At 34.1% G+C, this 13514-nt stretch overlaps 1 long non-coding RNA gene across 1 annotated transcript; it reads left to right on the forward strand.

Annotated features, from left to right (window-relative positions):
* The first annotated feature begins 28 nt into the window (after positions 1-28).
* LOC145737475 (uncharacterized) lies at positions 29-4892 on the forward strand. Its single transcript, XR_014180400.1, has 2 exons — positions 29-834; positions 920-4892. It is a non-coding gene; the product is annotated as an uncharacterized LOC145737475 (long non-coding RNA).
* The last annotated feature ends 8622 nt before the right edge of the window (positions 4893-13514 follow it).

Below are 13514 nucleotides of genomic sequence, written 5' to 3' on the forward strand. Positions count from 1 at the left end.
AGTTTTACGTTGTAGTAGCATAGGGCGTCTTTTTTTTATCAGAATGAGTTAAAATGAGACAGGCATTGTAAACACTCGCAACACAACAGAAATGACAGATCGAAGATATTCAGCCGAGTTTGGGATAAAGCGATACGCTGCATGACGTCACAGTGGGTGCTCGGGTGTACAATATGCAATTAAAACCCAGGTGGAAGGTTGAAGGGGAGCCAGAGGGAACAGCCGTTGTCCATGGTTTGGGTCTTGTTAACTTTAGGTATCCACGAATTTCGAGTTGTTTCTTTTTTTTTAACATGTAGATTATGGCTTATACACGTATGGTAAATCCAAAACCGACCATAGGAAAACCGTGTAACGGACAGAGAAACATAGATAAATGCATGTGCAGGAAAAATATCAAGTAGGCCAAAATTTGAGCGAGTTGCCAAACGCCTAAGTATCTAATACCGTCGACAAAACCAATTTTGTTGTTGGATTGTTCCTAATTTATTTCCATTCATTTGGATAATCTGTCTTCGGTCAGCGAGCTGTATTTAGTCCGATTTCTGTCTATTTGTTTAACAATTTGAATGAAATTATTTATTTTTCATTTAGCAGTCGAATTGCTATAGCGCTACCACACCTCCCTATATTTCATCTGTCATCTGCGATTAAAATCTAACCTCAATTGTCAAATTAAAAGTAAACAAGAAATCATTTACAGTGACAGGCATATTAATACCAGAATGGACTCCTATTAGTCCAATTATTGTAAGATTTTAGGAAAACATGAACAAATAACACTATTTACACAATAGTAAGAGTTCCTCTAGTTGGTGGCCTTCTCAATTTAAGGTAGGAAACTCCCCCCAGACAATTCGTCAGTGAGAGAATAGCAGGAGACTCCCCTAGTGTAGTGTTATTAAAAAGTTATTTTTAGGTAGTGAAGCCGATTTGCTACCTTAGCCATACAACATCGCAACTTTTATTGAGTCTAGAGTCCAGTTACCAACAAAGCCACATTTAAGGAACCAGCTAACAAATGGGGTGTACAGTATTCTGTTGTTATTAGCAAAGTTACTTAGTTGAATGACAATGATATAATAAGGTGTAAAACATCTAAAAGCTTCAGTTCACTAGACAATATACAAGCTATCTGATCCAGTGTTCAGGTTGTGTTCAATCAATTTGCCAAAAGATATAATACTTAGATCAGTGCTCCATTTTAATTAAATTGTAAACAATTTTATGGTTGCTGAGCAATTTTTTGTGTGACAAGCAAGTTCATCCCCCAACTTGGTTGCTGTAAAATGAAGTGTAAAGTTGGCTAATGACTGTGCTTTTTAATTTACAGTTGTAGTTTCAGATCATGCACACAGGGTTGTAACACAGAATTCATTCTCCCACTATCTGTATTGCTAAGGAATGCAACCAAGGATGTACAGGGTGATTGATTGAATTTTGACCACCCCCTTAACTTCCATAATTTTGATTTTAGCAAAAAATGTTAAATACAAAACTAGTAGATATTTAGGTCTACTTTATTTTTAGATAAACAGTTATTACACAGGGTGTCCCTAATTTGAGTAACAAACCAAACTTATGTTTTTTTAAATACGATGACCCTCTTTTTATCCGATATTTGAATTCTACGTCAAATTCTAGGCCTAATTGATGTAAAATGTCTGTATCGATATTCAACTGTTTCCCCACCAGCGTCCTTGATTGGTTGAATTTTGACCACCCTCTTAACTTTCTTAATTTTGATTTTAGCAAAAAACGTTAATTACAAAACTAGTAGATATTTAGGTCTACTTTATTCTTAGATAAACAGTTATTATACAGGGTGTCCTAAATTTTAGTAACGAACCAAACTTATGTTTTTTTAAACACAATGACCAACTTTTTATCCGATATTTGCATTCTACGTCAAATTTTAGGAATTGATGTAAAATTTCTGTATCGATATTCAACTGTTTCCGCAGCATCTGTTACTTTAACAATGTTTCCTCGACTACGTGATTAAGAGTTAATTTAGTTACTCAAATTTGGGGCAGCCTGTATAATAACTGTTTATCTAAGAGTAAAAGTAGACCCAAATATCTATAACTGTTGCTACAACTAGTTTTTTTACTAAAATCAAAAATACGGAAGTTAAGGGGGTGGTTAAAATTCAATCAATCAAGGACGCTGCTGCGGAAACATTTGAATATCGATACAGACATTTTACATCAATTAGGCTTAAAATTTGACGTTGAATTAAAATATCGATTAAAAAGTTGGTCATTGTATTTAAAAAAATCATGTTTGGTTTGCTACTTAAATTTGGGACACCCTGTATAATAACTCTTTATCTAAGAGTAAAGTAGACCTAAATATCTACTAGTTTTGTACTTAACGTTTTTTGCTAAAATCAAAATTAAAGAAGTTAAGAGGGTGGTCAAAATTCAATCAATCAAGGACGCTGCTGCGGGAACAGTTGAATATCGATACAGACATTTTACATCAATTAGGCCTAGAATTTGACGTAGAATTCAAATATCGGATAAAAAGTTGGTCATTCTATTTAAAAAAACATAAGTTTGGTTTGTTACTCAAATTTGGGACACCCTGTAGAATAACTGTTTATCTGAAAATAAAGTAGACCTAAATATCTTCTAGTTGATGATTCACCCTGTACAAGGTGATTGATTGAATTTTGACCACCCCCTTAACTTCCATAATTTTGATTTTAGCAAAAAACGTTAAATACAAAACTAGTAGATATTTAGGTCTACTTTATTCTTAGATGAACAGTTAATATACAGGGTGTCCCAAATTTGAGTAACGAACCAAACTTATGTTTTTTTTAAATACAATGACCAACTTTTTATGTGATATTTGAATTCTACGTCAAATTCTAGACCTAACTGATGTAAAATGTCTGTATCGATATTCAACTGTTTCCGAAGCAGCATCTGTTACTTTAACAATGTTGACTCGACTATGTGATTAAGGGTTAATTTAGTTACTCAAATTTGGGACACCCTGTATAATAACTGCTTATCTAAGAATAAAGTAGAATTAAATATCTACATCTAAATTGATACAACAAGTTTTTTTACTAAAATCAAAAATAAGGAAGTTAAGGGGGTGTCCAGAATTCAATCAATCAAGGACGCTGCTGCGGAAACAGTTGAATATCGATATAGACATTTTACATCAGTTAGGCCTAGAATTTGACGTAGAATTCAAATATCGATTAAAAAGTTGATCATTGTATTTAAAAAAACATAAGTTTGTTTCGTTACTCAAATTTAGGACACCCTGTATAATAACTGTTTATCTAAGAATAAAGTAGATCTAAATGTCTACTAGTTTTGTATTTAACGTTTTTTGCTAAAATCAAATTTAAGGAAGTTAAGGGGGTGGTCAAAATTCAATCAATCACCCTGTACTTAATAACTATTATATCAAGTCTATGATTATATCAGTTCATAAAATAATGTAATATGGTTATTTGTAAGTATAATAGTGTGTTTTATCATAGGAAATACAATAACAAAAAGTTTTCAATCAACGTATCTATCTGCCACTGTAACCAAAGTGAAGGTGCAGACACACATGCTCATAAAAAGGCCTGCTTCTTAGCATATGCCAAGAATCATTGTACCCTTCAGCTGTTCACATTTCCTAGCAATAGGCATGCCTGCTTTAAGTAGACACTATGTACTTTATGGCTTGCTCATAAGCAACCGATCTTCAGATGTGCCAAAAGCATGCCCCCCTTCACCTATGCTCCAGATAGTAGGTATACTAAAAAATCTAAATACGTATTGCTATTTTATGAGCATGATATTTGTAGCAAACCATGTCCACACATGCTGCTCCACACAAGTAGCAATTGGTCAGTAATAATGTATGTATGTAATACTAATGACATGCTTTTGTGTTTTTATTGAACATGTTTGTCTGCACCTCTATTCTTAGAGTTTAGTTGATTCCTTATGATTATGAATAAAATACATAGTTAATATTTTACATAGCAAATAGGTGTTATCAAATAATAATATGGTCTAGGGGTTTTACCTTTAGGCATATTTTGGTCAAAGTATTAACTTGAGTTTTAAGCTGTAGGAGTAACATAGCATATCTCATTATATCAGAACAAGTTAAAATAAAGTAGTCAAGATAGACAATGTACACAAATGCCAACATTTTTTTTTGTTATAACCTACTTAAAAATTAAATTGGGTTCATCGAGAATATTTTTGACCTTCTAATGAATGGAAACATACACTTCTATTTTGTTTAAAAACATGCTGTTTAGTATAACTAAAGGAACTTGTGTTGACAATCTACAGTATAATGTAAAACCCACCATGTTTATAACATACAAGAGGAGAATCAAAGGGCAGTTTTATAAAAATAAATGTTACTTAATATTTTTCTTAATTTCCTTCTATTGATGTTACTGATGTAAGAAAGTTATGGAATGCTACTAAATATTTAATTTAACATTATTGAACTGTCTTTAAGTAAAAATCTGTTCTTTTAAATAGTATGTATGTAAATAAATGTATTAAAATTGTTTGTAAAAGTGTTGGTTTTTTTAAAAAGGCCACAAAATTTTAAATTTTATTTTGTAGCAGGATTCTCTCAAAATTTCAAAAATCTAGACTAGGCTAGTTTGGTACAATTAATTGAATTATTAATACATTATCATTTAGACCACTTATCTTAATAGTATTCTATTAGTTCTTTAGTACGCAAACTCGAAATCATAGTCATTATAAAACAATTATGGATAATCAAAAATTCTGAACGCAGCCTGTCAAAAGTATTCGGCCCAACTCAAAAATCAACGCGGGCTTATTTTCAAATGACATGTCGTTTATCCTTTGTTTTTCAAATAAACATTTTGTATTTGCAAATTGAAGTTTTCTTGTTCTGTTTTATTGCGTCCTTATACACTACCTATTACACTATTATTATACAGTGTGACCCATTTAGAATGGAAACACCCCTATAAAATTTTAGGTTATTAACCGATTTCAATGATTTTTTTTTTGAAATAATTAGGAATGAAATGTCTATTACGGGAGAAAATTTTAAATATTTATTTCAGTTTTCAGGTCATATGACGATACTTTTTCTTGATAGAAAATGGAGAATTTTTATTAGCGATTTTTTTATTGAAAAAATTACTACGCCACTGGATCTATAGTGCTTTCAAATAGCTGTGACCAAAATTTCATGAAAATCCATTCATTAATCACAAAGTTATGACAAATTAAAATTCAAAAATCCTCTAAGCTAACGGTCACAAAAGAACACCCTGCATCAACTGTTGCCATAGAAATGGTGTTCCTATTTGTGGGGTAGCGGAGTCTTTCGCAATTGAAATAAACGGTCCGCTGGAGTGATTGAAAGGCAGTTGGAACTTTTATGATATGTAATACAAAGATTATTACTTTTACATTAATTTGTCATTAATTTTTAACAAAGACCAAAAATTGGCTGTCAACTACGCAAAAACGAGGTAAAAAAAAACCCTGGTGCCAACGCACCAACAAAAACAAACTGTCGATGTCACTTGTCAGTCATGTGTCGTTCGGCAGTATTGCCAACTCCCGGGCAACAAGCCAAGGCACAACAAAACGCCCGATATAGTATTCGCGCACATTCACTCACTAGATTGGACATGCCGCCACCGTTGAAAGGTCCACCTTTCAAACGTTCTTAGCTTCAGTTTCCGTAGGTAAGAGGGACAATTTCGTAATCGAACGCCGGTATATCCCATCCTTTGTTTTGACTGCTACTACACGTACCAAACCATCCCTTCCAGGGAAAGTTTCCACTATCCTCCCGATTCTCCAATTCATGGAAGGTAACCCATCATCATGAAGTAAAACTAGATCTCCTATGGTAATGTTTTCTTGAGATGTATGCCATTTACTTCTTCGTTGTAAATTGTGCAGGTAATCACTAGACCAATGGTCCCAAAACTGCTGCATTATAAACTGCATGTGTTTATAACGGGACACGCAACTAATTTTCTTATCCCATAGTGGCATCTCAGGAATAGATTTTAAGGAATCTCCGATCAAAAAATGTCCTGGGGTGAGGACCTCGAAGTCGTCGGGTTCCTCCGTAAGGGGATATAAAGGACGGGAATTCAAGACCGATTCAACTTGCACACAAATGGTGTAAAAATCTTCATAAGTAAACGTTAAATTTTGCATGATCCTTTTTAAGTGGTACTTAGCTAAACGTACAGCGGCTTCCCAAAGCCCGCCAAAGTGTGGAGAGCGAGGTGGAGAAAAATGCCATTTTATTTGATTTTCTAACAAAAAATTCATAAATTTGCTGTCCTTAGCACAATTGGCAAAATTAGAAAGAGATTTCTCAGCCGCAATAAAGTTAGATCCTCAGTCCGAGTAAATGTGAGAGCATAGACCACGCCTACTTACAAACCGTTTGAACGCATTCAAAAACCCTTCTTTAGATAGTTCGGAAACGACCTCAATATGCACAGCCTTCGTATTGAAACATACAAAAATACAAATGTAAGCCTTAATGAATTTCTTGTTTCTAAATTTACTATCTTTAATATTATAAGGGCCAGCATAGTCTACTCCACAAACTACGAATGGACGAGAAGTACGAGTTACCCGTGATGCAGGCAAATCTGACATTTTTTGGAAAAACTTAGTAGGCGAAACTTTAAAACATATTAAACACTTTCTTAAAACATTTCTCACCGTACTTCGTCCTCTGAGAGGCCAAAATCGTAATCTTAACGTAGATAGGAGAAGTTGTGGACCTGCATGCAAATTTTTTAAATGTTCATGCATGATAAGCAACTTTGTGAAGCTAACGGTCACAAAAGAACACCCTGCATCAACTGTTGCCATAGAAATGGTGTTCCTATTTGTGGGGTAGCGGAGTCTTTCGCAATTGAAATAAACGGTCCGCTGGAGTGATTGAAAGGCAGTTGGAACTTTTATGATATGTAATACAAAGATTATTACTTTTACATTAATTTGTCATTAATTTTTAACAAAGACCAAAAATTGGCTGTCAACTACGCAAAAACGAGGTAAAAAAAAACCCTGGTGCCAACGCACCAACAAAAACAAACTGTCGATGTCACTTGTCAGTCATGTGTCGTTCGGCAGTATTGCCAACTCCCGGGCAACAAGCCAAGGCACAACAAAACGCCCGATATAGTATTCGCGCACATTCACTCACTAGATTGGACATGCCGCCACCGTTGAAAGGTCCACCTTTCAAACGTTCTTAGCTTCAGTTTCCGTAGGTAAGAGGGACAATTTCGTAATCGAACGCCGGTATATCCCATCCTTTGTTTTGACTGCTACTACACGTACCAAACCATCCCTTCCAGGGAAAGTTTCCACTATCCTCCCGATTCTCCAATTCATGGAAGGTAACCCATCATCATGAAGTAAAACTAGATCTCCTATGGTAATGTTTTCTTGAGATGTATGCCATTTACTTCTTCGTTGTAAATTGTGCAGGTAATCACTAGACCAATGGTCCCAAAACTGCTGCATTATAAACTGCATGTGTTTATAACGGGACACGCAACTAATTTTCTTATCCCATAGTGGCATCTCAGGAATAGATTTTAAGGAATCTCCGATCAAAAAATGTCCTGGGGTGAGGACCTCGAAGTCGTCGGGTTCCTCCGTAAGGGGATATAAAGGACGGGAATTCAAGACCGATTCAACTTGCACACAAATGGTGTAAAAATCTTCATAAGTAAACGTTAAATTTTGCATGATCCTTTTTAAGTGGTACTTAGCTAAACGTACAGCGGCTTCCCAAAGCCCGCCAAAGTGTGGAGAGCGAGGTGGAGAAAAATGCCATTTTATTTGATTTTCTAACAAAAAATTCATAAATTTGCTGTCCTTAGCACAATTGGCAAAATTAGAAAGAGATTTCTCAGCCGCAATAAAGTTAGATCCTCAGTCCGAGTAAATGTGAGAGCATAGACCACGCCTACTTACAAACCGTTTGAACGCATTCAAAAACCCTTCTTTAGATAGTTCGGAAACGACCTCAATATGCACAGCCTTCGTATTGAAACATACAAAAATACAAATGTAAGCCTTAATGAATTTCTTGTTTCTAAATTTACTATCTTTAATATTATAAGGGCCAGCATAGTCTACTCCACAAACTACGAATGGACGAGAAGTACGAGTTACCCGTGATGCAGGCAAATCTGACATTTTTTGGAAAAACTTAGTAGGCGAAACTTTAAAACATATTAAACACTTTCTTAAAACATTTCTCACCGTACTTCGTCCTCTGAGAGGCCAAAATCGTAATCTTAACGTAGATAGGAGAAGTTGTGGACCTGCATGCAAATTTTTTAAATGTTCATGCATGATAAGCAACTTTGTGAAGTGATGATCGGAAGGCAATATTATTGGGTGTTTAGCGTTAAAATCTAAACTTGAATTACCTAGCCTTCCTCCCACCAAGAGCAATCCATTTTTGTCCAACATAGGGTTTAAAGGTAATATGACACTCTTAGTGGATATTGGTTTTGAGTGTTGAAGGGCAGAAATTTCCGCTTCAAAAACTTTACCTTGAACTAACTTCACCATCAGAATTAAAGCCTTCTCGGATTCTTCTATGGTGATAGGTCCCAAATTTCTACAGTGTTTAGGCGATAAAGCATTATTTTTAAAACGAACTATATATGCAGTAACCGCTAATAATTTTCTATAGGAAGAATACTTACACAAGAATAATTGTGCTTCGTTTGGGTCAGATTTATTTAAACAAGCAAAAGTACTAACTTTAACTTCAGGTAAATCATTAAAATCCTTTGATTCATTAATACAAATTTTTTCTGGCCAAAATTGATTGTCCAGAGACAACCAGCTAGGTCCGGAAAACCAGAAAGAATTACCCACAATCTCAGAGGGATTAAGACCGCGCGATATTAAATCAGCTGGGTTCTCCTTGCTAGGGACATAAGACCATTGAGAAAGATTAGACATACTTTGGATTTTTGAAACCCTATTTGATACAAATGTCTTTAAAGAACTAGGTTCGCGTGCTAACCACGCCAAGACAATTTGTGAATCAGTCCAGTAAAAGATGTTTCGAACATTCAACTTCATTGCTGACGAGGCTGTATGACACAACTGAACTGCCAAAACACAAGCACACAGTTCCAACCTAGGCAAGGTTAATGACTTGATAGGGGCTACACGAGATTTTGCACATGCTAACTGCACAACAATTTTGCCACATGAATTGCTTGAACGTATACAGGGTGGACCATAAGTAATGGGACATAGAGCTACAGCATATTCCTGACATCAAAATAATACGATTTAGCGAAATTGTTCTATACCGAAAATTAATATTAAGAAAGATACAGGGTGTGAAAGTTGAAATTTTATTTTTGTTTTTTTATCATATCTTCACGGTCGTTTGATATAAATTACTGAAAGTTGGTATAAAGGGGTTTTGGCAGGCGTTAAATACGATGCTTTCATTTGTTTTGTAGTAGCTGATAGGGGGCGCTAGCTGCAACCATATCCGTTCCTTCAAGAGACTCTAACTTTTTTTTACGGAACTGAAACGACCATATGCTCTCAAAACATGATTCTAAGATGTTTTCTATGTAAAAAAGGTATACTTGTTGTAAGTCTTAAAAGTTGACTGTTTTCGAGTTATTTAATGTTTTATTATTGCATGCATTGTCGTATGTTAATACGATATGTGCTGTATACCCTTAAGTTACACACATAACAGTTTCTGTATGTAAATTTGACCGTTTAAAAAATGTTTGTAAACTTTAAAATAAAGCTAGTTGTTATGAACGCCCTTTTTGTTTTTGTATCAAATCCTACTTAGAATTTAAAAAAAAATAGTAATTAAAATCTGCTGTACATGTAAATGCATGCAATAATAAAAGATTAAATAACTCGAAAACGGTCGACTTTTAAGACTTACAACAAGTATACCTTTTTAACGTAGAAAACATCTTAGAATCATATTTTGAAGTCATATGGCCGTTTCAGTTCCGTAAAAAAAAGTTTGAACCTCTTGAAGGGACGGAGATGGTTACCGCTAGCGCCCCCTATCAGCTACTACAAAACAAATGAAAGCATCGTATTTTACGCCTGCCAAAACCCCTTTATACCAACTTTCAATAATTTATATCAAAAGACCGTGAAGATATGACAAAAAAGCTAAAATAAAATTTCAACTTTCACACCCTGTATCTTTCTTAATATTAACTTTCGGTATAGGACAATTCAGCTAAATCGTATTATTTTGATGTCAGGAATATGCTGTAGCTCTATGTCCCATTACTTATGGTCCACCCTGTATATAAAGCAGCTCCATAACCCAAGATTGATGCATCTGCAAAACAATGGATTTCAATCCAATCAATATTTGTACCTTTCAGAGGACGTAAAATCTTTACTTCATTTAATTGAGGTAGTTGAGTATAAAAATTTAACCACATTTGCAACAAATGTTCAGGCAACGGGCTATCCCAATCTACTTTAGACAACCATAACTGTTGCATTATTATTTTAGCCTTGATAATAACAGGTCCTAAAAGGCCTAAAATGTCGAAAATTTGACTGATAATCGACAATATAATACGTTTACTAAACTTAGACATATGTTCATTAATAACAACGGAATAGCGAAATTCATCAGATGAACAGTTCCAGAAAATTCCAAGAGTTTTGTTCTCCTGTTCATTTTTGACAAAATACTGAGTGCCAGTACAATTGTTGGTTTTTCCCAAATAATCTAGGACTCTAGGATCATTAGAAGTCCACTGACGAAGATGAAAATTAGCGCCAGACAAAATATTACACGTATCCTTAATAAGAGTCAAAGCAGTCTCAATGTCATCACTTCCAGCTAGCCAATCGTCCATATAAAAATCTTCCATGATGGAACGTGAAGCTTCAGGAAAGACAGTCTTATTGTCTAAAGATAACTGTTTCAGACAACGTGTTGCCAAAAAACTAGCAGGACCAGTACCATAAGTGACAGTATTCAAATGATAGTGTCGTATTTCCTCAGATGGGTCAGATCTATAAACTATCCTTTGATAGTCATGCTGTGATTTATCAATCAAAATGCAGCGATACATTTTAGCAATGTCAGCTGTAAAAACAATCGCATGAACTCTAAAACGTAAAAGAATCCAAAAAAGGGGTTCTTGAATACACGGACCTGCTTTGAGGGTATCATTCAAAGACAATTTAGAACTAGATTTTGAAGACGCATTAAAAACAACTCTTAACTTTGTTGTCAATGATGACTCTTTAAGTATGCAATGATGTGGTAGATAAAAATGATTAGAAACTTGATCTTCATTAGTGCAAGGTTTTATCTGAGTCATGTGCCCAAGATCCTCATATTCTTTCATAAATGACAAATAATGTTCTTTAAGTTTAGCATTTTTTGAAAGTCTCTGTTCTAATGCAAAAAAACGTGATATAGCAATGTCAATAGATTTACCTAAATTGCCTACATTGGATTTAAATGGCAGCTTAACCACAAAGGAACCATTTTGATCTCTTTTATAAGTTTGAACAAAATGTTCTTCACACTCTAATTCTTCTTTGGTGTAGACATTTTCTTTAACATGACATTCTTCAACATTCCAAAAAGCTTCTAATTGTTCATCCAAAGTTTGGTTTTCACATTTAACAAAGTTGCAAAGATATTTTTCAGACGTGGTAGAACACAAACTACCTCCTAAAATAAATCCAAATTTAGTAGACTGTAAAATTGGCCTACCAGGTCCCAATTTAATCTGAAAGGGAATCAATATATCATAATACACACTACCTCCAATCAGAATATCGATTGGAGAAGCTAAATTGAAATGAGGGTCAGCCAGTTTTACATTCTCATGAATGGGCCAGTCAGAAGTGTCAATATTTTGCTGAGGTAGATCTTCAGTTATTTTGTTGATCACAAGAAAAGACAAATTCAATGAATAATTGCTATTCATAGATTTAATTTTAGCTTGTACACATTGATTGACTCTAGATGTTACAGAATTTATACCAACAATGGGCATATTTATTTTTCGAGGAGCTAGCTGCAAAATATTGGCAGTTTGAGCTGACATGAAATTTGATTGTGACCCATTGTCAAGTAAAGCTCTACAAGGAATAGGCTGATTATTTGAGTCATAAACAAAAATCTGAGCAGTAGACAACAATGTAAATTTGTTGCAATTACCTTTGACACAATTCACTACAGTTGATTCATCTGTAGAAATGGAAGTACTCTCAGGATTTGAATTAGCCTCGGTAAATGCTGAGCTATCAAATTCTATTGTAGATTTATTTTTATGGTCACTTTCATTTTTAGACTCTTTATTATTGAAATGTAGCAACTTATTGTGTTTTTTACCACAATGACAAGGTTTGGAAACACAAGAAATACTATTATGTCCACGTTTCAAACAATTTATACAAACATTTAATTCTTTAGCTTTATCAAACCTTGAATTAACATTCAATTTTAAAAACTCATTGCAATAAGTAATTCCATGACCAGATTTATTGCACAAAATACAAAAATACTTTGTAATTGCAGAATTGGCTGAAAATCCCTTGTGTACAGGTACCTTCTTATTTGACATTGAATCATGTTTAATATCTAAGGATTCTAAGAGCAAACATCTGTCAGATAGAAACTCTATAAATAGGTCTATTTCAGGTGAAACTATATCTCTAGTCCTGATTTCCCATTCTCTCTTTGAGTTGTTATCCAACTTAGATAAAAGTAAATAAATAACCATAGAACTACAAGCATCTATATGCTCTCCTAAATTAATTAAACATCTGTAATGTTTCAAAAAATTGTCAAGAAAAACTCGTAATGTGCTATGAGATTCCTTTTGTATTGAAGGTAACTCAAAAATACCTTTCATATGACACCGAATTGTATTTTTTTTATTTTCATACCTCTTAACTAAAAGATCAAGAGCAACAGAATAATTAGAATCATTTACCTCCAAAGAATCCACAACTTTCCATGCTTCACCTTTTAAAACTGATCGTAAATAATGATATTTCTGGACTGGAGCCAAATTAGAATTGTTATGAATTAATATTTTAAATGTATCAATAAAGTTTGACCATTTATCATATGATCCATCAAAACTTGGGAGGGAAATAGGTGGAAGTTGGTAAAATGTATTCTGTGGAGCAAACTGTGGAGCCTCATGACTACTTACAGTTTGTACATTTGAAGCCCTTTCCAAATTTATATCATTCTCTTTAATCAACTGTTTCGATTTTGATATTATAAAAAAATACCGATTTTCAAATTCATCTCTCTCATCTAATTGAACTTCGGACGGTTCTAAAAGCTCTAATGCGGACTGTATTTCATTAAAATTATCAAAAACCTTCTCAATTTTTGACACACGTTCACCAAGTTCAATAATCTTATTATAATTTCTGGGATCATTAACAAAACTTTCGAATCTTGTAAGATTTGACTTTAACAAACCTCGC

The sequence above is a fragment of the Ips typographus genome, linkage group LG14, assembly GCF_016097725.1.
Source record: "Ips typographus isolate SLU linkage group LG14, UJ_Ityp_2.0, whole genome shotgun sequence".
NCBI lineage: Eukaryota > Metazoa > Arthropoda > Insecta > Coleoptera > Curculionidae > Ips > Ips typographus.